The following is a 24625-nucleotide window of genomic DNA, read 5'->3' as shown; positions in this document are numbered from 1 at the left end:
TGCTGGGCCTCTTCAGAGAGTTCAGAGTCTAGCACAAAGTTTTTGTTAAGACGAGGAGTTTAATTGCTCACAACCAGGGCTTTTATTTGAAGTTACCAAGAACTATACCATATCAAATACCTGCCACTATTTGAAGTGTAGCATAGATAACAGACAGGAACCATACATTAGATAGATAGTTAACTTTGTTTTGTACTACAAAGTAAAAGAAAAAAAGGACAGGGTTTAACTCCAGGCTTGTATAGGCCTCTGCCAAGTCATATAATCTTACACAGGTGGAGGCCATTTGAAAGAGCTGTCCAATTTAGTTCCACACCTCAGCTTTCACTCCCAGCAAATTTGTCCACTTTCAAGTCAATGTCTAATCGCTTTTTGAAAGTTCCTATGGAAGCGGATTTCACCACCCATTCAGGTAGAGCATTCCAGATTTTAACCCACTGAAGAAATGTCTCCAAATTTCCCCTCAAGTTTTTTTGCCAATTATTTTAAACCCATGGCCTTTGGTTACTAACCCACTTGCCAGGGGGAACCATTTCTCCCTACTTGTTTTAACAAAACCCCTCAATTTTGAATGCCTCCATTAGGACGCCTCTTAACTTTCCCTGCTCTGAGAATAATCCCAGCTTCTCCAATTTCTGCTCATAACTGAAGGCCCGACTGTGGTATAATTCTGCTGAACCTGCTCTGGGCTAGTCCCATAATACAGAGCCTGGACATCCTTCCTTCCTTCAGCGAGCTGCCCAGAATTGAGGCCCAATGTGAGATTTGTAAAGGTTCAGCAATGACTAATCTAATCAGCAATTTTAACCTGCTGCACCCAGCATCAATTGAGGTTTTAAACAGTTCAGCCTGGTATTCCATCTTCCCAGTTGGGAACATTCCCAGTCTCCAATTTAACCATTTTCCCTGATTTCAGAGCTACAGAACTCTTTGGCTCTAACCTTCAACTTCTGGCCTGCTCTCCCTACTTCTACAGCTTATGAGAATCTCATTTAGAAAAGTTGATAGACAACCATCTTACACAAACCACTTAACAAGAAATCAGCTTTTACCCAAAAACCTCTGGGGCTGTGCTTTTTATACCCCTCTGTCACATGCCCCTCAATTGAAATCTATCCAATTGAAAGAGAGAGATCTGCATACCTATTTCCCCTCTAATGATTATCTCAACCAATCAAGAGTCTGGAACCTATTTGTGAGGTCAGTTCTTTCCCCAAGGGTGGGGGAATTCTTTTGGTGGTACACCTCTGATTGTGGGGGAACTCTTTTGGTGGTGCACTTCAGCTTGTTGCATCTGAGCATGCTCAATAAAGCAAATCATTGAAAAGGAGACTGAAAATGCTGGACACACTTAGCAAGTCAGTCAGTACCTGTAGAGAGAAAAGAGCAGGGTGAAGTTTTGGATAGTGGCCTTCAGAGCAGAAGACAGACAGAAGAATGAGTATTTTGTCAGCCAGTGGCTCAGTGGGTAGTACCCTCGCCTCTGAGTCAGAAGGTCGTGGGTTCAAGTCCCACTCCAGAGACTTGAGCACATAAATCCAGGTTGACACACCTGTGCAGTGCTGAGGGAGTGCTGCACTGTCGGAGGTGCCGTATTTCGATGAGACGTTAAACCGAGGCCTCGTCTGCCCTCTCAGGTAGATGTAAAGATCCCATGGCACTATTTTGAAGGAAAGCAGGGGAGTTATCCCCTGTGTCCTGCCAAATATTAATCCCTCAACAAACATCACAAAAATACTATCAGGTCATTATCACAGCGGTTCGTAGGAGCTTGCTGTGTGCAAATTGGCTGCCGCATTTCCTATTCATCATCATAGGCAGTTCCTCAGAATCAAGGAAGACTTGCTTCCACTAAAAATGAGTCCTTAGGTGGCTGAACAGTCCAATACGAGAACCACACTCCCTGTCACAGGTGGGACAGATAGTCGTTGAGGAAAAGGGAGGGTGGGACAGGTTTGCCGCATGCTCTTTCCACTGCCTGCGCTTACTTTCTGCATGCTCTCGGCGATGAGACTCGAGGTGCTCAGCGCCCTCCCGGATGCACTTCCTCCACTTAGGGCGGTCTTTGGCCAGGGACTCCCAGGTGTCAGGGGGGATGTTGCACTTTATCAGGGAGGCTTTGAGGGTGTCCTTTTCCTACATTACAACAGTGACTACACTTCAAAAGGACTTCATTGGCTGTGAAGCGCTTTGGGAAATCCGGTGGTCGTGAAAGGCGCTATATAAATGCAAGACTTTTAATGGAACCAGAAAAGGGGGTGCAGAAACATGAGCAAGCATACTGCAGTATAGAGAGGAAATTAATTGGTGAATTAGCCTCAAATCTGCTTCTAATAAAATGCTCTGATGATCTACCTCAAAGCTATAGGACGATTGTGGTAAGAATGTACAAAAACTGGGGTTCCTCTATTATAATGATTTTTTGTAAATTGACGGAATTCATGCACAGTTTTAAAACCGACTGATATTCATAGACTGGTCCGGCATAAAGGAAGATCTTTACAGCCAATGAAACAAAGCACACGTTAGTGCGATGTGATGTCGTTGGGTCTCAATAAAATAACTGATGCTTTTATGGAGATGTTTTGCTCAAGGTGACAAATGGAGACGGAGAAAGTTCAGAAAGACAGACTTGCATTTATATAGTACATTTCATGACCACAGGACATCCCAAAGCGCTTTACAGCCAATGAAGTACTTTTGGAGTGTAGTCACTGTTGTAATGTAGGAAACGCGGCAGCCAACTTGCGCACAGCAAGCTCCCACAAACAGCAATGTGATAATGACCCAGATAATCTGTTTTTTTAGTGATGTTGATTGAGGGATAAATATTGGCCCCAGGACACTGGGAATAACTTCCCTGCTCATCTTCAAAATAGTGCCTGTGGGATCTTTTATCCACCAAGAGGGCAGGTGGGGCCTCGGTTTAATGTCACATCCAAACAACAGCACCTCCGACAGTGAGGCACTCACTACACAGGGAGTGTCAGCCTAGATTTATGTGCTCAAGTCCCTGGAGTGGGACCTGAACCCACAACCTTCTGACTCGGAGGCGAGAGAGTGCTGCCCACTGAGCCACAGCTGACACCCAGAAAAGTATCTCCAAGCCAATAACTTGTTTCACAATTAAACCTCTGTTGGTGCCAAGTCAAGGCTATCCAACATGGTTCACCCTGCGGAGTCGATCACCATTTTGGTAGTCCCACGATACAACGATAATGGAGTTGTTGACCAATCACAGCAATCGATCTCTATCAGTTAGTCTACAACTGACCCAGGAACGGGGCGAGCGACACTCCAGTGGTGGAAGGCTTTGGGAACCATCTTTAACTCGATGCTTTCTTTTAGTCTTCTTTGTCATTTACTTGACCAATTGTATAAAAAACACACTTGGTGTCCGCTGTGGCTCAGTGGATCGCACTCTTGCCTCTCAGTCAGAAGGTTGTGGGTTCAAGTCCAACTCCAGGGACCTGAGTACATAAATCTAGGCTGACACTCCCAGCGCCGTACTGCCGGAGTGCTGCACTGTCAGAGGTGCCGTCTTTCAGATGAGACATTCAGCTGACTCACGGCTAGACAGTGGGTGTAGGAATAAAGAGACCTAGGGGTTCACATGCACACAATTTTGCAGGAGGGAAGATAAGTTGAGAAGGCGGTTAAGAAAAGCATATGGATTCCTCAGCTTTATAAATAGAGGCGTGAAATGGAGCATTGCGAGGAAGATCGAGAAGAGGGTTGGTGTGATGACGCAGCCCTGCTTGACCCCGGTCCAGATGTGGATTGGGTCTGTGGTGGATCTGTTGGTCAGGATCACGGCCTGCATGTCGTCGTGGAGCAGGCGGAGGATGGCGACAAACTTTTGGGGGCAGCCGAAACGGAGGACGCTCATAGTCCCTCACGGTCAACAGTGTCAAAGGCCTGTGTGAGGTCAAAGAAGGCCATGTACAAGGGTTGGTGCTGTTCCCTGCATTTCTCTTGCAGTTGTCGCGCTGCGAAGATCATGGCTGTTGTACCCCGTAGTGGACGGAATCCGCACTGTGACCCCGCCATTGCGCTATCCCTCTTCTCAATCTTCCTCGCTGAAATGCTCCACACCTCCCCACTGGAGTGGAACTAAACTATAGAACCAGTGGGAACCTGTTCAACCTTCATCACCTCCAGGCCAGATCCAAGACCGTCCCATCCTCTGTCGTCGAAATACAGTACGCGGACAACGCTTGCGTCTGCGTACATTCAGAGGTTGAACTCCAAGCCATCATCAACATCTTCACCGAGGCATACGAAAGCATAGGCCTTATGCTAAACATCCGTAAGACAAAGGTCCTCTACCAACCTGACCCCGCCACACAGCACTGCTCCCCAATCATCAAAATCCACGGCGTGGCAACATGGGCCACTTTCCATACCTCGGGAGCCTACCTTCAGCAAGGACAGTCATCAACGAGGAGATTCAACACCGCCACCAGTGCGCCAGTGCAGCCTTCGGTCGCTTGAGGAAGAGAGTGTTCGACGATCAGGCCCTCAAATCGAGCACCAAGCTTATGGTCTACAGGGCTGTAGTGATACTCGTCCTCCTGTATGGCCCAGAGATGTGGACTATATACAGTAGACACCTTAAATCGCTGGATAAATACCACCAATGATGTCTCCGTAAGATCCTGCAAATCCCCTGGGAGGACAGACGCACCAACGTCAGTGTTCTCGATCAGGCCAACATCCCCAGCATCAAAGCTCTGACTACACTCGACCAGCTCCGTTGGGCGGGCCACATTGTCCGCATGCCCGACACAAGACTCCCAAAGCAAGAACTCCTACACGGCAGGCGAGTTCAAGGTGGGCAGAAGAAACGTTACAAGGACACCCTCAAAGCCCCCTTGATAAACCCCACCGGCACCTGGGAATGCCTGGCCCAAGACCGCCCGAAGTGGAGGAAGAGCATCCGGGAGGGCGCTGAGCACCTCGAGTCTCGTCGCCGAGAGCATGCAGAAAACAAGCGCAGGCAGCGGAAGGAGCGTGCGGCAAACCGGACTCCCCACCCACCCTTTCCTTCAACGACTGTCTGCCCCACCTGTGACAGATACTGTAATTCCCATATTGGACTGTATAGTCACCTGAGAACTCACTTTGAGAGTGGAAGCAAGTCTTCCTCGATTTTGAGGGACTGCCTATGATGATGCAATAGAGGCATAGAGTACAAAGACAAAGTAGTTATGGTAAACCTTTCTAAATCACTGGTTAGGCCTCAGCTGGAGTATTATGTCCAATTCTGGGCACCGCACTTTAGGAAGGTTGTGAAGGCCTTCGAGAGGGTGCGGAGGAGATTTACTAGAATGGTACCAGGGATGAGTGGACAGACTGGAGAAGCTGGGGTTGTTCTCCATAGAGTCAGCCATGGCTCAGTGGGTAGCATCCTCGCCTCTGAGTCAGAAGGTTGTAGGTTCAAGTCCCACTCCAGGGACTTAAGCACAAAAAAAATCTAGGCTGACACTCCCAGTGCAGTGCTGAAGGAGTGCTGTCTTTCAGATGAAATGCTAAACCGAGGCCCCATCTGCTCTCTCAGGCAGATGTGAAAGATCCCATGGCACTATTTCGAAGAAGAGCAGGGGAGTTATCCCCGGTGTCTTGGCCATTATTTATCCCTTAATCAACAGAATATCTGGTCATTATCACATTGCTTTTTTGGAGCTTGCTGTGCACAATTTGGCTACCGCGTTTCGCACATTACAACAGTGACTTCACTCCAAAAAGTACGTTATCGTCTGTAAAGTGCTTTGAGACGTCCGGTGGTCGTGAAAGGCGCTATATAAATGCAAGTCTTGCTTTAAATATGACACTCAGACTTTGTTCTTCTCTCCCTCTTGCAACCTGTCTCCCTTTCTCAAGTCCATCTCTCCTCTTGGCCCTCCTTGCAATCGATCTCCGCCGCACTGTCTTTGCACCATCTGCCTCTGCTCCCCTCTCCTTACCAACAGATGACCTTTACCCTGCACTGCCTCACCCAGTCAGTATCATTTACCACCTCGCGATTTTCCCTCCCTCGCTCATTTTCCCAGTTTAATAATCAGTGGCAACTGTCACTCTGCTCATCATCATATCTGACTGGAGCATTTCTTCAAATGACTTCAGTGTACTCTGTACATGTCTAGATAGTCATGGAAGAGAAGGTTTAAATCTTATCAAAAGTGAACTTATTTATTTTCTATTTCCCTGAGCAGAGAGGTCAACAAACAGCAGGCATAGATTTAAAGTAATTGGTAGAAGGATTAGTGGAGATACGAGGGGAAATTTCTACTTCTTCTTAGACAGCCCCTCGGAGTCGAGGAAGACTTGCTTCCACGCTAAAAGTGAGTTCTCAGGTGACTGAACAGTCCAATACGGAAATTACAGTCTCTGTCACAGGTGGGACAGGGTGGGTGGGAAGTCTGGTTTGCTGCACGCTCCTTCCGCTGCCTGCGCTTGATTTCTACATGCTCTCGGCGACGAGACTCGAGGTGCTCAGCACCCTCCCGGATGCTTTTCCTTCACTTTGGGCGGACTTGGGCCAAGGACTCCCAGGTGTCGGTGGGGATGTTGCACTTTTTCAAGGAGGCTTTGAGGCTGTCCTTGAAGCGTTTCCTCTGCCCACCTGGGGCTCGCTTGCCGTGTCAGAGCTCCGAGTAGAGCACTTGTTTCTGGAGTCTCGTGTCAAGCATGCGGACGATGTGGCCCGTCCAGCCGAGCTGATCGAGCGTGGTCAATGCTTCGATGCTGGGGATGTTGGCCTGAGCGAGAACACGGATAGGCTAGTGCGCCTATCCTGCACACTATGGATTTGCAGCATCTTGCGGAGGCAGCGTTGGTGGTATTTGAGGTGCCTGCTGCACAGAGTCCATGTCTCTGGCCATATAGAAGGGCGGGTATCACCACTGCACTGTAGTCCATGAGCTTGGTGTATGGTTTGAGATCCTGATCTTCAAACACTCTCTTCCTCCGGTGACCGAAGGCTGCACTGGCACACTGAAGGCGGTGTTGGACTTTGTCATCGACGTCTGTCCTTGTAAACAGTAGGCTCCCGAGGTATGCAAAGTGGTCCACATTGTCTAAGGTTTTGTCGTGGATTTTGATAACCGTGGGGGACAGTGCTATGTGGTGGGGGCAAGTTGGCAGAGGAACTTTGTCTTACTGATGTTTAGTGTCAGGCCCATGCTCTCGTACGCCTCGGTGAATGTGTTGACGATGTCTTGGAGTTCGGCCTCCGAGTGTGCGCAGACGCAAGAGTCGTCTGCGTACTGTAGTTCAACGACAGAGGATTTTGCGACCTTGGATCTGGCCTGGAGGGTGTGGAAGTTGAACAGATTCCCGTTTGTCCTGTAATTTAGCTACACTCCAGCGGGGAGCTTGCTGAGGGTGAGATGGAGCATTGCAGCAAGGAAGATCGAGAAGAGCGTTGGTGCAATGACACAGCCTTGCTTGACCCCGGTCTGAACGTGCATTGGGTCTGTGGTGGATCCGTTGGTCAGGATCACAGCTTGCATGTCATCATGGAGCAGGTGGAGGATGGTGACAAACTTTTGGGGGCAGCCAAAACGGAGGAGAACGCTCCACAATCCCTCGAGGTTGACCGTGTCGAAGGCCTTTGTGAGGTCAAAGAAGGCCATGTACAAGGGTTGGTGCTGTTCCCTGCATTTCTCTTGGATTTGCTGTGCGGTGAAGATCATGTTCTCATTGGAACAGAGGAGGTTGAGAGGAGACCTCATTGAGGTGTACAAAATATCGAGGGGCCTGGACATCGTGGATAGTAAGGGTCTATTTCCATTGGTGGAGGGGTCTAATATTAGTGGGCAAAGTCTCAAGGTGGTTGGTGGAAGGTTTTGAGGGGATTTGAGGGGGGGCAGGGGGCTTCTTTACGCAGGGGATTGCGGGGATCTGGAACTCGCTGCCTGGAAGAGTGGTGATGCAGAAACCCTCACCATTTTTAAGAAATGGTTGGATGGACATTTAAAGTGCAGTTAACTGCACGGTTACAGACCTAGAGCTGGTAATTGGGATTGGACTGGATGACCTTTTGTTGGACGGGATAGATATAATGGTAAGTACTGCAGGGAATAGAATACTGCCAGGGTGATCTGCTGGACTAGTTTTGATCGCCTGGATGGGTGGGAGAGGAATTTTCCCAGATTTTTTTTCTCCCTAAATTGGCCTGGGTTTTTAATCTGGTTTTGCCTATTTTTCTATCTTTTAAAACTCTTGCGCTGGTAAAAGCAAGACTTACAGCTGCTTTTACCAGGCATAAAAGTTTGAAGGACATTCGCTGGGCAAGAGTTGGGCAAATAGCCCAAATCTCCACCCGCGAAGTCCCTTCTCCGGGGGATGCGCTGGGACCATTCGCAAGTGCCGGATTTTGCCACGTGCGCGCGCTGCGCGGCCAAAACCAGCACCTGCGGGGCCTCTACGTGTGCGTGCGTGCGTGCATGCACCGTACGCGCCCTTAGGGACCGCAATTTTCGGCCCAAACATTTCTAATCTAAGACATTCTATGGGTGCAACGTCCGAAATCCGGCCACCTCGGGACCGAGACCATGCCGGTTTTCGGATTTTTTCCGGATTTCGGATCTCGCTGTTTGGCGCTCCTCGCCGCCCACCGATTTTCACCGCCCGCCGATTCTTACCACCCGCGGCACCCCGGCGCTGCATTTTCTACCGGTTTTTACCGGTTTCCTCATCCCTCACCCGCCCGATGGCACCACCTTGGCCGCATCAAACATGTCCGATTTTCAGACAATTATGTTTCTCGGAACAGCCGGATTCGGGACGTTGCACCTGTATTATGAAAACATTGGTTGCGAACACCAGCCATCGCTAAGTGAGCTCTCTCTCTCTCGCTCTCTAACGGTGCCAACCACAATTGTTTCCCCTATATTGAATGAACTAAACATTTCCGAAGCTGAATTAACCGAGTTCCATATGCTGAGCTGCGCAGTATCAGGAGACTGGTGATTAGCAGCTCTCCTCCAACGTGTATGTGCAAGACTTGATGCAGAGGGCACACCATGCCCACAGTGAACAGGTGAATTGTTGTGACACTCCCGTTCGCACGCAACTATCTTCAGCAGATGCGGTGATAATTGAGAGGGAATTGCACGAAAAGAACACGAAATGTAAGTTCGCACGTGCAAGTTTTGTTAAACAGTAGTTGAAATGTTTTATTCCAGTAGTCTATATATCTGAGGGATGCAGCCTGAGGCTCTCAGTAAGACTGTGCTCGGGCCCAGGTGGATGCCTTGAGATAAGCTGACGATTTGAGGCCAATTTCAAAGCTGAAAAACAAATCAATACCCAAGCCTACTGCTTTGTCCTTTTCAGAAAGAAAGACTTGCATTTCTAAAACACCTTTCATGATCTCAGGATATCCAAATGAATTTTACAGCCACTGAAATATTTTTGGAGTGTAGTCACTGTTGTAATGTAGGAAACACGGCCGCTAATTTGCGCACAGCAAGCTCCCACAAACAGCAATGTGCTAAAGGACAGTTAATCTGTTTTACTGGTGTTGATTGAGGGATAAATATTTTAAATCTTTAAAGTTATGAAAGGGATTTGATAGTTTAGACGTAGCGAAGATGTTTCTACTTGGGGTAGGGAGTCCCAAACTAGGGGCCATGAATATAAGATAGTTACGAATAAATCCAATAAGGAATTCAGCAGAAATTTCTTTACTCCAAAGAGTGGTTAGAATGTGGGATTAGTTAGCACACGGTGTGGTTGAGGCAAATAGCATGGACTCATTTAAAGAGAAGCTGGATAAGCAGATGAGGGAGGAGGGAATATAAGGAAAAGAAGCCTCTACTCATTGGAGTTCAGAAGAATGAGAGGTGATCTTATCGAAACGTATAAGATTATGAGGGGGCTCGACAAGGTGGATGCAGAGAGGATGTTTCCACTGATGGGGGAGACTAGAACTAGTGGGCATGATCTTAGAATAAGGGGCCGCCCATTTAAAGCAGAGATGAGGAGAAATTTCTTCTCTCAGAGGGTTGTAAATCTGTGGAATTCTCTGCCCCAGAGAGCTGTGGAAGCTGGGTCATTGAATATATTTAAGACAGAAATAGACAGTTTCTTAAACAATAGGGGGATAATGGGATATGGGGAGCGGGCAGGGAAGTGGAGCTGAGTCCATGATCAGATCAGCCATGATTTTATTGAATGGCAGAGCAGGCTCGAGGGGCAGTATGGCCAATTCCTGCTCCTATTTCTTATGTTCTTATGTTATGTTGATGGGGTTCGATGTAGAGGGTTGGGAGGAGTCTGGTGTGGAGCATAAACACCGGCACGTGCCAAATGGCCTGTTTCTGTGCTATAAATGCTGTGTAATGTGCTTTATCCTGTCCCTTAAAAAAAAATCTTCTATTCAGAACAATCCACGGTGAAAACAGCCTCTATGGTGCCCTCTTTCATTCTGCTCCTGTATGTCGCATCAATTCTATCAAAATAAAATGAGATTTTCCATAAATCCAATGAGGAGATATTGGAGAGTGATTATGGTAAGAAGTGTTGTCAGAAGACTGCATTACTCCGTTAATTAGATCTATCTTTTAATTATACTGATGTATCATCTCCAAATCTATCGTTTAATTATTCCTATGTATCACCTATTATATTTCTTTTTATAGATGAACTCATTAAAGCGCTAATTTGTCTAGGTTTTGATTCCTCCTCTAAGCACGGCTAGGTGTTAATAGTTCCTCAGTTCAATTCATGTTACAGGGCAGGAAAAAAAAGAGTTTATAAAACTTGCAGTAAGGTTGCTGACAATGCCTCGGTAACACTTGTTCTGTCTGTAATTATAAATGGCTTAAAAACAAACAAATGCTCATTAATTGTTGCAATTTAAAAAAAGAAAATTTCTCAGGATACGGGCATCGCTGGCATTTATTGCCCATCCCTCATTGCCCCTCAGAAGGTGGTGGTGAGCTGCCTTCTTGAACCGCTGCAGTCCGCGTGGTGAAGGTGCTCCCACAGTGCTGGTAGGGAGGGAGTTAGAGTTTTCTGACCCAACGATGATGAAGGAACGGCCGATATATTTTCAAGTCAGGAAGGTGTGTGTATGACTTGGAGGGAAACTTGGAGGTGATGGTGTTCCCATGTGTCTGCTGCTTATGTCCTTTTGGTGGTAGAGGTCGCGGGTTTGGGAGTTGCTGCCGAAGAAGCCTTGGCGAGTTGCTGCAGTGCATCTTGTAGATGGTGCACATTGCAGCCACAGTCATCATCATCATAGGCAGTCCCACGAAATCATGGAAGACTTGCTTCCGCTCTCAAAGTGAGTTCTCAGGTGACTGAACAGTCCAATATGGGAATTACAGTCTCTGTCACAGGTGGGACAGACAGTTATTGAAGGAAAGGGTGGGTGAGGAGTCTGGTTTGCCGCACGCTCCTTCCGCTGCCTGCGCTTGTTTTCTGCATGCTCTCGGCGACAAGACTCAAGGTGTTCAGCGCCCTCCCAGATGCACTTCCTCCACTTTGGGCGGTCTTGGGCCAGGGACTCCCAGGTGTCGGTGGGGATGTTGCACTTTATCAGGGAGGCTTTGAGGGTGTCCTTGAAATATTTCCGCTGCCCACCAGGGGATCGCCTGCCGTGTAGGAGTTCCGAGTAGAGATCTTGCTTTGGGAGTCTCGTGTCAGGCATGCAGACAATGTAGCCCGCCCAACAGAGCCGGTCGCGTGTGGTCTGTGCTTTGATGCTGGGGATGTTGGCCTCATCGAGAACACTGACGTTGGTACATCTGTCCTCCCAGGGGATTTGCAGGATCTTGCGGAGGCAGCGTTGGTAGTATTTCTCCAGCGTTTTGAGGTGTCTGCTGTATATGGTCCACGTCTCTGAGCCATGTAGGAGGGCGGATCTCACTACTGGCCTGTAGACCATAAGCTTGGTGCCAGATTTGAGGTGCTGGTCTTCAAACACTTTCTTCCTCAGCTGGAACAGTACTGGAACAGCTTGGCTAGCATCACAGCTAGTTCTGGAGCACAAGTCTTCAGCATGACAGCTGGGATGTTAAAGGGGTCCATAGTCTTTGCTGAATCCAATGCGTTCAGCCGTTTCTTGATATCACATGTAGTGAATCAAATTGGCTGAAGACTGACTTCTGTGATGGTGGGGACCTCAGGAGGAGGCTGATATGGATCATCCACTCGGCACTTCTGGCTGAAGATGGTTGCAAATGCTTCAGCCTTGTCTTTTGCACTCATGTGCTGGGCTCCGTCATCATTGAGGATGGGATATTCATGGAGCCTCCTCCTCCCGTTAGTTGTTTAATGGTCCACCACCATTCACGACTGGATGTGGCAGGACTGCAGAGATTTGATCTGATCTGTTGATTGTGGAATCGCTTAGCAATGTCTATAGCATTCTGCTTCCGCTGTTTAGCATGCATGTCGTCCTGTGTTGCAGCTTCCACAGGTTGGCACCTCATTTTTAAGTATGCCTGGTGCTGTTCTTAGCATGTTGGTCCGCTGGCGTGATGGTAATGGACGAGTGAGGGATATGAACATAAGAACATAAGAACATAAGAACATAAGAATTAGGAACAGGAGTAGGCCATCTAGCCCCTCGAGCCTGCTCCGCCATTCAATAAGATCATGGCTGATCTGGTCGTGGACTCAGCTCCACTTACCCGCCCTCTCCCCGTAACCCTTAATTCCCTTATTGGTTAAAAATCTATCTATCTGTGATTTGAATACATTCAATGAGCTAGCCTCAACTGCTTCCTTGGGCAGAGAATTCCACAGATTCACAACCCTCTGGGAGAAGAAATTCCCTCTCAACTCGGTTTTAAATTGGCTCCTCCATATTTTGAGGCTGTGCCCCCTAGTTCTAGTCTCCCCCACCAATAGAAACAACCTCTCTGCCACTATCTTGTCTATCCCTTTCATGATTTTAAATGTTTCTATAAGATCACCCCTCATCCTTCTGAACTCCAAGGAGTGAAGACCCAGTCTACTCAATCTATCATCATAAGGTAACCCCCTCATTTCTGGAATCAGCCTAGTGAATCGTCTCTGTACCCCTTCCAAAGCTAGTATATCCTTCCTTAAGTAAGGTGACCAAAACTGCACGCAATACTCCAAGTGCGGCCTCACCAATACCCTGTACAGTTGCAGCAACACCTCCCTGCTTTTGTACTCCATCCCTTTCGCAATGAAGGCCAACATTCCATTCGCCTTCCTGATTACCTGCTGCACCTGCAAACTAACCTTTTGGGATTCATGCACAAGGACCCCCAGGTCCCTCTGCACCACAGCATGTTGTAATTTCTCCCCATTCAAATAGTATTCCCTTTTACTGTTTTTTTTCCCAAGGTGGATGACCTCACACTTTCCGACATTGTGTTCCATCTGCCAAACCTTAGCCCATTCGCTTAACCTATCCAAATCTCCTTGCAGCCTCTCTGAGTCCTCTACACAACCCGCTTTCCACTAATCTTAGTGTCATCTGCAAATTTTGTTGCACTACACTCTGTCCCCTCTTCTAGGTCATCTATGTATATTGTAAACAGTTGTGGTCCCAGTACTGATCCCTGTGGCACACCACTAACCACTGATTTCCAACCGGAAAAGGACCCATTTATCTCGACTCTCTGCTTTCTGTTCACTAGCCAATTCTCTATCCATGCTAATACATTTCCTCTGACTCCGCGTACCTTTATCTTCTGCAGTAACCTTTTGTGTGGCACCTTATCGAATGCCTTTTGGAAATCTAAATACACCACATCCATCGGTACACCTCTATCCACCATGCTCGTTATATCATCAAAGAATTCCAGTAAGTTAGTTAAACATGATTTCCCTTTCATGAATCCATGCTGCGTCTGCTTGATTGCACTATTCCTATCCAGATGTCCCGCTATTTCTTCCTTAATGATAGTTTCAAGCATTTTCCCCACTACAGATGTTAAACTAACCGGCCTATAGTTACCTGCCTTTTGCCTGCCCCCTTTTTTAAACAGAGGCGTTACATTAGCTGCTCTCCAATCCACTGGTACCTCCCCAGAGTCCAGAGAATTTTGGTAGATTATAACAAATGCATCTGCTATAACTTCCGCCATCTCTTTTAATACCCTGGGATGCATTTCATCAGGACCAGGGGACTTGTCTACCTTCAGTCCCATAGTCTGTCCAGCACTACCTCCCTAGTGATAGTGATCATCTCGAGGTCCTCCCTTCCCACATTCCTATGACCAGCAATTTTTGGCATGGTTTTTGTGTCTTCCACTGTGAAGACAGAAGCAAAATAATTGTTTAAGGTCTCAGCCATCTCCACATTTCCCATTATTAAATCCCCTTTTCATCTTCTAAGGGATCAACATTTACTTTAGTCACTCTTTTCCGTTTTATATATTTGTAAAAGCTTTTACTATCTGTTTTTATGTTTTGTGCAAGTTTACCTTCGTAATCTATCTTCCCTTTCTTTATTGCTTTTTTAGTCATTCTTTGCTGTTGCTTAAAATTTTCCCAATCCTCTAGTTTCCCACTAACCTTGGCCACCTTATACGCATTGGTCTTTGATTTGATACTTTCCTTTATTTCCTTGGTTATCCACGGCTGGTTATCTCTTCTCTTGCCGCCCTTCTTTTTCACTGGAATATATTTTTGTTGCGGATTATGAAAGAGCTCCTTAAAAGTCCTCCACTGTTCCTCAATTGTGCCACCGTTTAGTCCTTGTTTCCAGTCTACTTTAGCCAACTCTGCCCTCATCCCACTGTAGTCCCCTTTGTTTAAGCATAGTACGCTCGTTTCTGACACAACTTCCTCATCCTCAATCTGTATTTCAAATTCAACCATATTGTGATCACTCATTCCGAGAGGATCTTTTACGAGGAGATCGTTTATTTTTCCTGTCTTGTTACACAGGACCAGATCCAAAATGGCTTGCTCTGTTACATACTGTTCGAAGAAACAATCTATGAATTCCTCCTCCAGGCTACCCCCTGCGATTTGATTTGACCAATCGATATGTAGGTTAAAATCCCCCATAACTACTGCCGTTCCTTTTTCACATGCCTCCATTATTCCCTTGATTATTGCCCACCCCACCATGAAGTTAATATTTGGGGGCCTATAAACTACGCCGACCAGTGACTTTTTCCTCTTACTATCTCTAATCTCCACCCACAATGATTCAACATTTTGTTCATTGGAGCCAATATCATCCCTCACAACTGCCCTGATATCATCCTTTATTATCAGAGCTACCCCACCTCCTTTCCCTTCTTGCCTATCTTTCTGAATCGTCAGATACCCCTGTATGTTTAATTCCCAGTCTTGGCCACCTTGCAACCATGTTTCTGTAATGGCCATCAAATCATACCCATTTGTAATGATTTGGGCCGTCAACTCATTTATTTATTTCTAATGCTGCGTGCATTTAGGTAGAGTGTTTTCATCCTAGTTTTTAAATCATGATTTTTAGTTTTTACCCCTCCTGCAGCCCTTTTATATGTCAGGCCATAAGGTTACAGGTTGTGGTAGCATACAATCTGCTGCTGCTGATGTCCCACAGCGCATCCACAACCCTGCCCGAGCATTCCCGCAACAGGTCCACTTGAGAGAGAGCTAAACTGGAGGCCATCAGTATAAGATAGTCACCAAGAAATCAAATAGGCAATTCAGAAGAAACCTTTTCACCTAGCGAGTGGTGGAAATGTGAAACTTGCTACCACAGGGAGGGGTTGAGGTGAATAGTATCGATGAATTTAAGAGGAAGCTAAATAAGCAGATGGGGAGAAGGGAATAGAGGGTTCTGCTGATAGAGTTCGATGAGGTAGAATGGGAGGAGGCTCGAGTGGAGCATAAACGCCGGCATGGACTGGTTGGGCCGAATGGCCTGTTTCTGTGCCGTATATCCTATATAATTCTATGTTATTTTATGTAAATGCAAGTTCTTTCATTCACCTCTTGTTTGTGGCTGTCTGAATGAGTTGTGAGCCAAGGCTAAAGATGATATCCTTGATCACAGAGGAACCAAAGGCTGTGGAGCCGTATACATCCCTATGAGGAAGAAAGCCACAAAGTACCCAAGCTGTAGGCAAGTAGGCACTTGTTCCAAAGCCATTTTGATGCTCCATGCAGGTGGCCATTCTTTCCGTGAACTAACACATCTTAGCCATGGCCTGCGACATGCAGGGACACAGCAGAAGTGTGGAAACACTCTGTATCTACTCTATCAAAACCTTTCATGATTGTAAAGATCTCTGTTAGGTCACCTCTCAGCCTTATCGTTTCAAGAGAAAAGATACCCAGCCAGTTCATTCTTTACTGATAGGTGTAACCTCGCAGTTCTGATATCATCCTTGTAAATCTTTTTTGCACCCTCTCTAGTCCCTCTATATACTTTTTCTTTTGCAGGTCAGGGCCATAAAAGGAGCAGCGAGCAGCGGCCTGGGAGCAGCATGGAGGCCCCGATCTGCGAGAGACCATCAGCGGCAGGTCGGGGCCATAAAAGGATGGTGAGTGGCGGCCACGGGCAGTTTGGAGGCAGGCCGCTGCAAGGTACAGCGCGAGCAGGTGCAGGAGGGCGACGGCAGCGAAGAAGGACGTCGTCAAGGTTCAGGTCGGTGATTGGAGCGTGGGCAGATACAGCAGGAGCGGCGAGGTCGGAGCGAAGGAGCGGCGAGAGACTGTGGAGGGACGTGATCAGGGCCCAGGGGAGGCGTGAGTTTGGGCCCGAGGCAGCACGGGCCAGCCCACACTGCGAGATGTGTGCGCACTTGGTCCGTGCAGCAGAGCAGGTCTCCAGTCGCCTTGGGTAATCCTTGCCACTGGACCAAGACCTCGCTCTGTCAAGCCCGTATGGTGGCTGGTGTGCAACGGCCACCCCACGTTAAAAAAATCCACGCACAGGCATCTTCCACCCTTCAGGATGTAGTTCGGGTTCTTCTTTCGAAACATCTGTGAACTCATTCTTTGGCGTGGAAGCAAGTCATCCTCGTTTCGAGGGACCGCCTATGATGATGACAGTGCCTCATGGATGCCCAGTTTTGAGCTGCTAGATCTGTTCTGAATTTATCGCATTTAGCACGTTATTATCTGGCACCTTTATCGGGTCTCTTAAACATCTCAAAGTGTAACTAATTAATTTTTGTTTGGAGGAATTGTTGTCAGGCTGGAAAATGTGGCAACACTCCGTAACTAGCAGTGAGATAAAAGACCAGTTAATCTGTTTTAGTGGTAGTGGTCGAGGGAAGAATATTGGTCAGGACACCAGGAAAATTCCCTGTCCTTTTACATATAGTGGCAATGAATCTTCAATGTCCACTCGAGCCTCCTCCCATCTTTCCTCATCTAACTCTATCAGCATAACCCTCTATTCCCTTCTCCCTCATATGCTTGTCCAGCCTCCCCTTAAATACATCGATACTATTCGCCTCAACCACTCCCTGTGGCAGCGAGTTCCACATTCTCACCACTCTCTGGGTAAAGAAGTTCCTCCTGAATTCCCCATTGGATTTCTTGGTGACTATCTTATATGGATGGCCTCTAGTTATCCTCTTCCCCATGAGTGGAAACACTCTCTCTGTATCCATTCTATCAAAATCTTTCATCATTTTAAAGATCTGTATTCAGTCACCCCTTAGCCTCCTTTCTTCAAGATAAAAGAGACCCAGCCTGTTCATCCTTTCCTGATATGTATACCCTCACATTTTTGGTTGCTGTCATATACATCAGTAATCTTTTATTTCTTTTAGACTTGCTCTTTAGTCATGAATGACTTTGGAATAAAGAGTTCTTAACCCATTGCTGGGCAACATTGAAATGGTAGAAGGAAGTCCCATATAGAATCAGAGAATGGTTACAGCACAGAAGGAGGCCATTTGGCCTGTCGAGCCCGTGCCGGCTCTCTGCAAGAACACTTCAGCCAGACCCACTCCCCCGCCCTTTCCCCGTAGCCCTGCAAAATGTTTTCCTTCAGGTACTTATCCAATTCCCTTTTGAATGCGATTGAGTCTGCCTCCACCACCCTCTCAGGCAGCACATTCCAGATTCTCACCACTCGCTGCGTAAAACAGTTTTTCCTCATGTCGCCTTTGGTTCTTCTGCCAATCGCCTTAAATCTGTGTCCTCTGGTTCTCGACCCTTCCGCCAATGGGAACAGTTTCTCTCTATCTATGAATTTGAACACGATCAAATCTCCTCTCAACCTTCTCTGCTCTAAGGAGAACAATGTCTGTAAGCTTGTAATGTTGTAGCTCCACACTGTGGATGTGGACGTATTGTATTATTGCAACCAAAGGTGAATAAATTAGTCAGCTGACCAGAAGCTTCCGGAACTTCTGAGATGCTGTCTGCCATTATAGAAAGCTGTGTGTGCTGTGTTCTGTGAATATATCACAGAGAATAATGTTTTCTTTTAAATCATAACGCACAGTGTATATCAACTAATATAATCAAAGACCAACCACACACACTCATGCCTGAGTGGATAGTGTACTGTTCAATGAGGTACTGAGGCATACAGAGCAGGAAGTACCTTGGCTCCATTCCTTAATATTAGCTGCTCCCAACTAGACATCGCTCCAAGTGGAGGAGGGAGCAGGAGAGAGCAGGTAATCAGCCAGAGTTCATGTTCCTAATTGCTATCTAGTAGTGGAAGGTTTGTGAGTGTGCAAAGTTGCATACCGACAAGATCAGGCTCAACAGTCACACCATCAGACCCTCCCCTTCTCCCCCACCATCAACAGCAACAACTTATATTTATATAGCGCCTTTAACATTGTGAAACATCCCAAGGTGCTTCACAGGAGTATTGTGAGATAAAAAACTTGACACTGAGCCGCATAAGGAGAAATTAGCGCAGGTGACTAAAAGCTTGGTCAAAGAGGTAGGTTTTAAGGCGCGATTTGAAGGAGGAAAGGGAGGTAGAGAGGCAGAGAGGTTTAGGCAGGGAGTTCCAGAGCTTGGAGCCCAGGCACCAGAAGGCACGGCCACCGATGGCTGAGCGATTATAATGAAGGATGCTGTTAGATCTCTTAATTTCCAGTGAAATGCGAACTCCTATTGTAGTTTTAATGTAACTTTATTCTGGCAGCAGCAATAAGCTCTTGGCTTTAAGCCAGGCCTTTTTCCTTCTGAGACCACATGGCCAAAATGGCTGTTTATATACCTGATCAGTTTACAGAAAAGAACTCGCCTTCTTTGACCTTATTGGCTCAATTAATCGTCTGTTAACCTTTAATTGGCTCGCTACCCAAAGGTCCTAAAATGTCAAGTTGATTGATGACTTAATGCAATGTGGTCTGTGCTTTTTCAAAACTGCAGTCGGACTGCAGAGCTTGAATTCTCTATCAATCTCCCCTTTGAATCTTTCACAAACTGAATCATAAAACATCAGCTATCACTGGTTAAACATTCTACAAAATAATTTCATACATGTTAATAGAGTTTCCTTCTAAAATTTGTTGATGTGTTTCGCCACATGTCCGGACTAGTAGCTTCCACACAAATTTACACCAACCCGAATTCCATCGTGGCCACAATGGAAGTCTGGTTTTCGTAGGTTAATTAACCTTATTCCAATTTAATCCAAATCAATATCTTAATTCAACCAGTAAACAACCTTCCCTTAAGCATAACATACCCCTGTGCCACGTACAGACGGTCTGCTGGGACCTGCAAGGTGTCTCACATGCGGGACAACAGCTACAGCCGCCTGGTTGCAACATTTTATCAACATAAACAAACAATATAAAAGTTAAATAATTACAACGACTAGAATTAAACCTTCCACCAATGAAGTTCCTATTGAACCTAGCCATTCAGTGGCTCCGCTCCACAAAGTGAATGATGGGGGTTGCTTAAGTTTTTCTACCTCCTTTTGGATATGCTCCGCTAATTGGGTAATTTCTTCGGAGCTCTCTGGGATATATGTGCAACACTCAGTTCCGAGTAGGGTGCAAGTACCTCCCTTTTCAGCCAGGATGTAGTCAAGGGCCAGTCTATCCTGTAGGGCTACTGTGCGGATTGCTACCATTTCTGCATTGATTTTAACTAGGGCCTCTGAGGTATCATTGGCTACCCGTTCCACAACGGATGCCATGTTAATGGATTCCCTTGCCAGTCTGGCGGTCCCATACCTGGGGATCAGAATGGCAAAGAACCTCTCTGTTTCTGTGATAGCTCTCTTAGGACGGTGTAAATGTTCCGACAGTGACTTTATATGATACATATAAGGCACAATGTAGGCTAAATAGCAGGATCCCATCCAATTCTGGGGCAGCCAAGGGTAGGCCTTGTGGCCACATACCCAATAGGTGCCATTATAGGCAATGAATGTTAGCTGTTTCTTTGTCAGCAACACTCCGGGGCCTGTCCAGGCTTTTCTATCTGTTTTATTCAGAATCCCTGTTGCATTAAAAACTCCCACATCGGCCCAGTTTGGACGGTTCCGTGCTTGATTACATTATAATTCCGGGAACAGTTACTATACCCCATATTTTGGCCTCCTTTGAAGTTTCTAATCAGACAGACCGGTCTTCCTATTCCCGTTGTATTAGTGATAACAAAAAATGGGGGCCGTTTGGAATTATTGTAGCATGGTTGGTATCCCCCTTCAAAGGTAGTCAGATTGTAACCTGTTGACTTCCATTTACGTGCCCAGTTTTCCGTATCCTGAAACGCATTGCCTGTTTTGTTTTGATTAATTATCCACTCAGCCATTTCCGAGATATTCAAGGGAACTGGCCTCAAGGGAATCCCTCCCTTTGAGTGAATAGGAATATGCGCACACACCCAACAACTAGAAATGTTACCTTGTTTGGCATAAATGTATGACACATATATAAAAAGGTATTTACATGTAATTCCCTTGGTACTGTACTATTTCCCTTTGGTGCAGAGGGTCGGCTAGTAAGAAGTAGGCCTATGCCTAAAATACCTACAATCAGTAATACAGTAAATTTATACATTTTGGCAAAAAGGAATTGTCCTTATTAGATTTCAGCTTCAGTTACGGGTGCTCGTTTAACGTGTGAAGCATGGATCCAGGCTTTCTTTCCTTGGACTTTAACAGCTGCCTGGGTGGTCAATAACACTTGATAAGGTCCCTCCCACTTGGCACCCAAAGGTTCTTTATGCAACTTTTTCACATACACCCAGACTCCCGGGATGATGTTGTGTCCTCCTTCGGGTGGATTACCCCAAGCTGCTGATACCTGTTGGGAAACAGAACTAATAGCATTGGTTAAGTTCTGACAGTATGATAACAAAGTGTCACTCATTAAGTGAACATTAGCTTTCCTTAAATCAATAGTTCCTGGCAGCGACATGGGTCTTCCTGTTATAATTTCAAATGGGCTTAGACCTGTAGTTCTGTTCGGGGTTGCCCTAATGCTACATAGCACTATTGGTAGTGCCTGGGGCCATGGTGTTCCTTCTTGGTGATATTTGTCAAGCCGTTGTTTCAGAGTTCGATTCATTCGTTCTACTTGTCCTGATGATTGTAGATGATAAGGACAGTGTAAATCCCACGTAATGTTCAGTAACTTACAGACTTCTTGGCAGACAGCACCTGTGAAGTGTATTCCCTGATCTGAGTCAATGCTACTCGGGACTCCCCATCGGGGAATGTAATCCTTACACAAGACCTTTGCAGTGTGATTGGCTGTGGCTCTTTTAGTTGGGACAGCTTCTACCCATCTAGAGAATCTGTCGACCATGACAAGAATGTTAGTGTATCCTTGGCATGAAGGAAGAGATATATAATCAACCTGCAGATGCTGGAATGGTCCGACAGGGGCAGGGGGCCTCAGTTGGGGCATTACCGTGATGGGTCCAGAATTATTTTTCTGGCAGACCACACAGCGGTCTGCTACCATCTGGGCATGTTTTTTAAATCCCCGACCCCACCAGCTTTTCTGGACCTGTGCTGTCATCTGTTGTGAGGCCAAGTGTCCCCACGAGTGGATCTATTGGGCTAAAAAAGGCATAAGCGCTTGTGGCGTGACTGGCTTGTCGGTAACTCTTTGTCTCCAGACACCATCTTCGCATAGCTTAATTCCTGCCTCAATCCATGTCCATTTTTCCTCTCGGGAGCACTCACCTTGCATTGTTTGAAGGTCTCGTGTCAGAGTCCTGAGTGCTTTCAATCTGCACATCTGTGTTGGTTCTTCTGGGGGAACGCCCTGTGAGGCGGCATCTTTAGCTGCCTGGTCGGCTAGGGCATTTCCCTGTGCTTCTGTGGTATTTTCCTTGGTATGGGCCTTACACTTCAGGATGGACACTTCCTGAGGTAATTGTATGGCCTCTAGTAAGTCTCGGACTTCTTTTCCATTTCGGATAGGTGTACCAGCAGCAGTGAGGAATCCCCTTTTCCGCCATAACAGACCAAAGTCGTGAGCGACTCCAAAAGCATAACGTGAATCTGTGTAGACATTAGCTGTCTGTCCTTCTGCTATTCGACATGCTTCTGACAGGGCCCGTAACTCGGCCTGTTGTGCTGACGTTCCTGAGGGTAAACATCCTTTTGCCACTCCATCATATAAGGTTGTAACTGTCCATCCTGCTTTTCTGGTACCATTGTCAACAAAGGAGGAACCATCTGTAAACAGGATGAGGTCTGGGTTGTGCAGGGGCTCCTCTGCTGCTAAGGCTGCTTCTTCTGTTTCTTTTAAAATCTCCACACAGTCATGCTCTTCACATTCTCCCCCCTCTTGCTCCCTCGATTCTGACATCGGGAGCATAGTTGCGGGATTAACGGGGCTGGCCCAGACGATATAGAGATGAGGAGCTTCCAAAACTGCTGTCCAGCGGGTCCATCTAGCTGCCGTCACCTGAGACATTCTATTCATAGACAGCAAAGCGTGTACGGTGTGGGGACACTTGACAATCAGCTTTTGGTCGAGGACTAGACCCGCAGTGATCATTACCGCTCGACATGTAGCTTCCATGGCCCTTAGGCAACTTCCCCATCCGAGGGCTACCGCATCCAGTTTTGCCGAATAATAGTCAATAGGTCTTTGCCGATCCCCATGTTCTTGTGTCAGTAAAGCTGTCATATATCCTTCTTTCTCATGGACAAACAGGGTAAATGGCTTACCACTGTCGGGGATTCCCAGAGCCGGTGCTGAACACAAAGCCTTTTTCAAACTCAGGAAGTCCTCTTGCTGTTCCTTAGTGAGGGTGATGGCTTCTTTAGAGGCACGTTTCCCCTTTAAGATATCATTGAATGGCTGAGCAAGCTGTGTGAAGGAGCCAATCCAATTTCTGTTAAAGTTACACATCCCAAAAAAGACCTTAGTTCCTGAATAGTGGTGGGTTTTTTAGCAGCCCGAATGGCTGCAGTTCTATCCTGGGTAAGTTCTCTCTTTTCTTGTGAAATCTTTTGTCCCAGGTATACAACCTCTTCTTGAGATATTTGTGCTTTGTCGATACTGGCTTTATGTCCTTTCAGCCAAAGGTGGTCCAGCAAAGCTCGTAAATCTTGTTCATGTTGTTCTTCCGTGTTTGAAGCTAGCAGGATATTGTCTACATATTGGATGACTGTGGATGACAGGGGAGGTAATTCTCGCAAATGGCTTTGTAAATACCGTAGGCTGTTGTGGAAACCCTGCGGTAACCAGGTCCAAGTATACTGTTGTCCTTGGACCGTGAAAGCAAACCACTGTCGAACCTCCGGTGCCAGAGGCACCGACCAAAATCCATTGGCCATATCTATAACCGAGAAATATTTATGCTCCGGTTTGAGAGCATTAAAAATGGTGGAGGGATCTGCGACCAAAGGAGCTTTTTGATCAATACACTGGTTAGCTTTCCTATAATCGACAGTCAAACGCCAAATCTCATTAGATTTCTGTACCGGCCACACGGGGCTATTGGAGGCGCTATGCGTTTTAATAAGCACCCCTTGTTTCTCCAATTGCTGAATAACCGGTAAGATTCCCGCAATGGCAGTTGGACTAATGGGATACTGTTTAGTGCATGGAGGCATGGTCCCGGTAAATGACGCAGGCTCCATCTGGAGTAGGCCACAATCGTTCTTATCTTTAGCCCATATCGTATGTTCCTTCAATTCTTCTTTCTTCAAAGTTCTAATTGACCATGTCACCCGACCATCCTCGAAATGCAACGATGAATCTACTTGGATTAGAACGTCCATTCCCAAAAGGGGTTGATCTACTGGGCCTATCCAGACCGGTGTGGTTAGTTCATGTGGACCCAGCCCTATACGTACCGGTGATGTCCTTTTAATTTCCATTTTATGGCCCCCAACTCCATAGGCTGTACATGCCCTACCATCCAACGGCAAAAAGTTTCCATATTGTAGGGGCAAGCATGTTAATTCCGCCCCTGTGTCTAAAAGACAGTCCACATCCTTATCGCCCACCCTCACAGTTATATATAGCCCATCTCCCCTTTGTTGTATTAGTGCGAGGAGGGGGGCCTGGGTGGGCTCTAATCGTTTTTTGCTATCCCAAGTAACTCCTTCTGTTGTTGTATTGTCAGTCGCTTAAATGCTTCTATGAGGTCAGTATCTAGTGACAAGCCTGGTTTGTTGGCTGAATTGTATCCCTGGCTGCGTCCTCTTCCCCAGCCATGCCCTTGCTGTTTTGCCCTGCACGTCTTGGCCCAGTGACCTTCTTTCCCACAATAATGACATTTT

Source organism: Pristiophorus japonicus, chromosome 17 (assembly GCF_044704955.1).
Source record: "Pristiophorus japonicus isolate sPriJap1 chromosome 17, sPriJap1.hap1, whole genome shotgun sequence".
Lineage (NCBI taxonomy): Eukaryota > Metazoa > Chordata > Chondrichthyes > Pristiophoridae > Pristiophorus > Pristiophorus japonicus.
Note: the sequence above shows the minus strand (reverse complement) of the source record.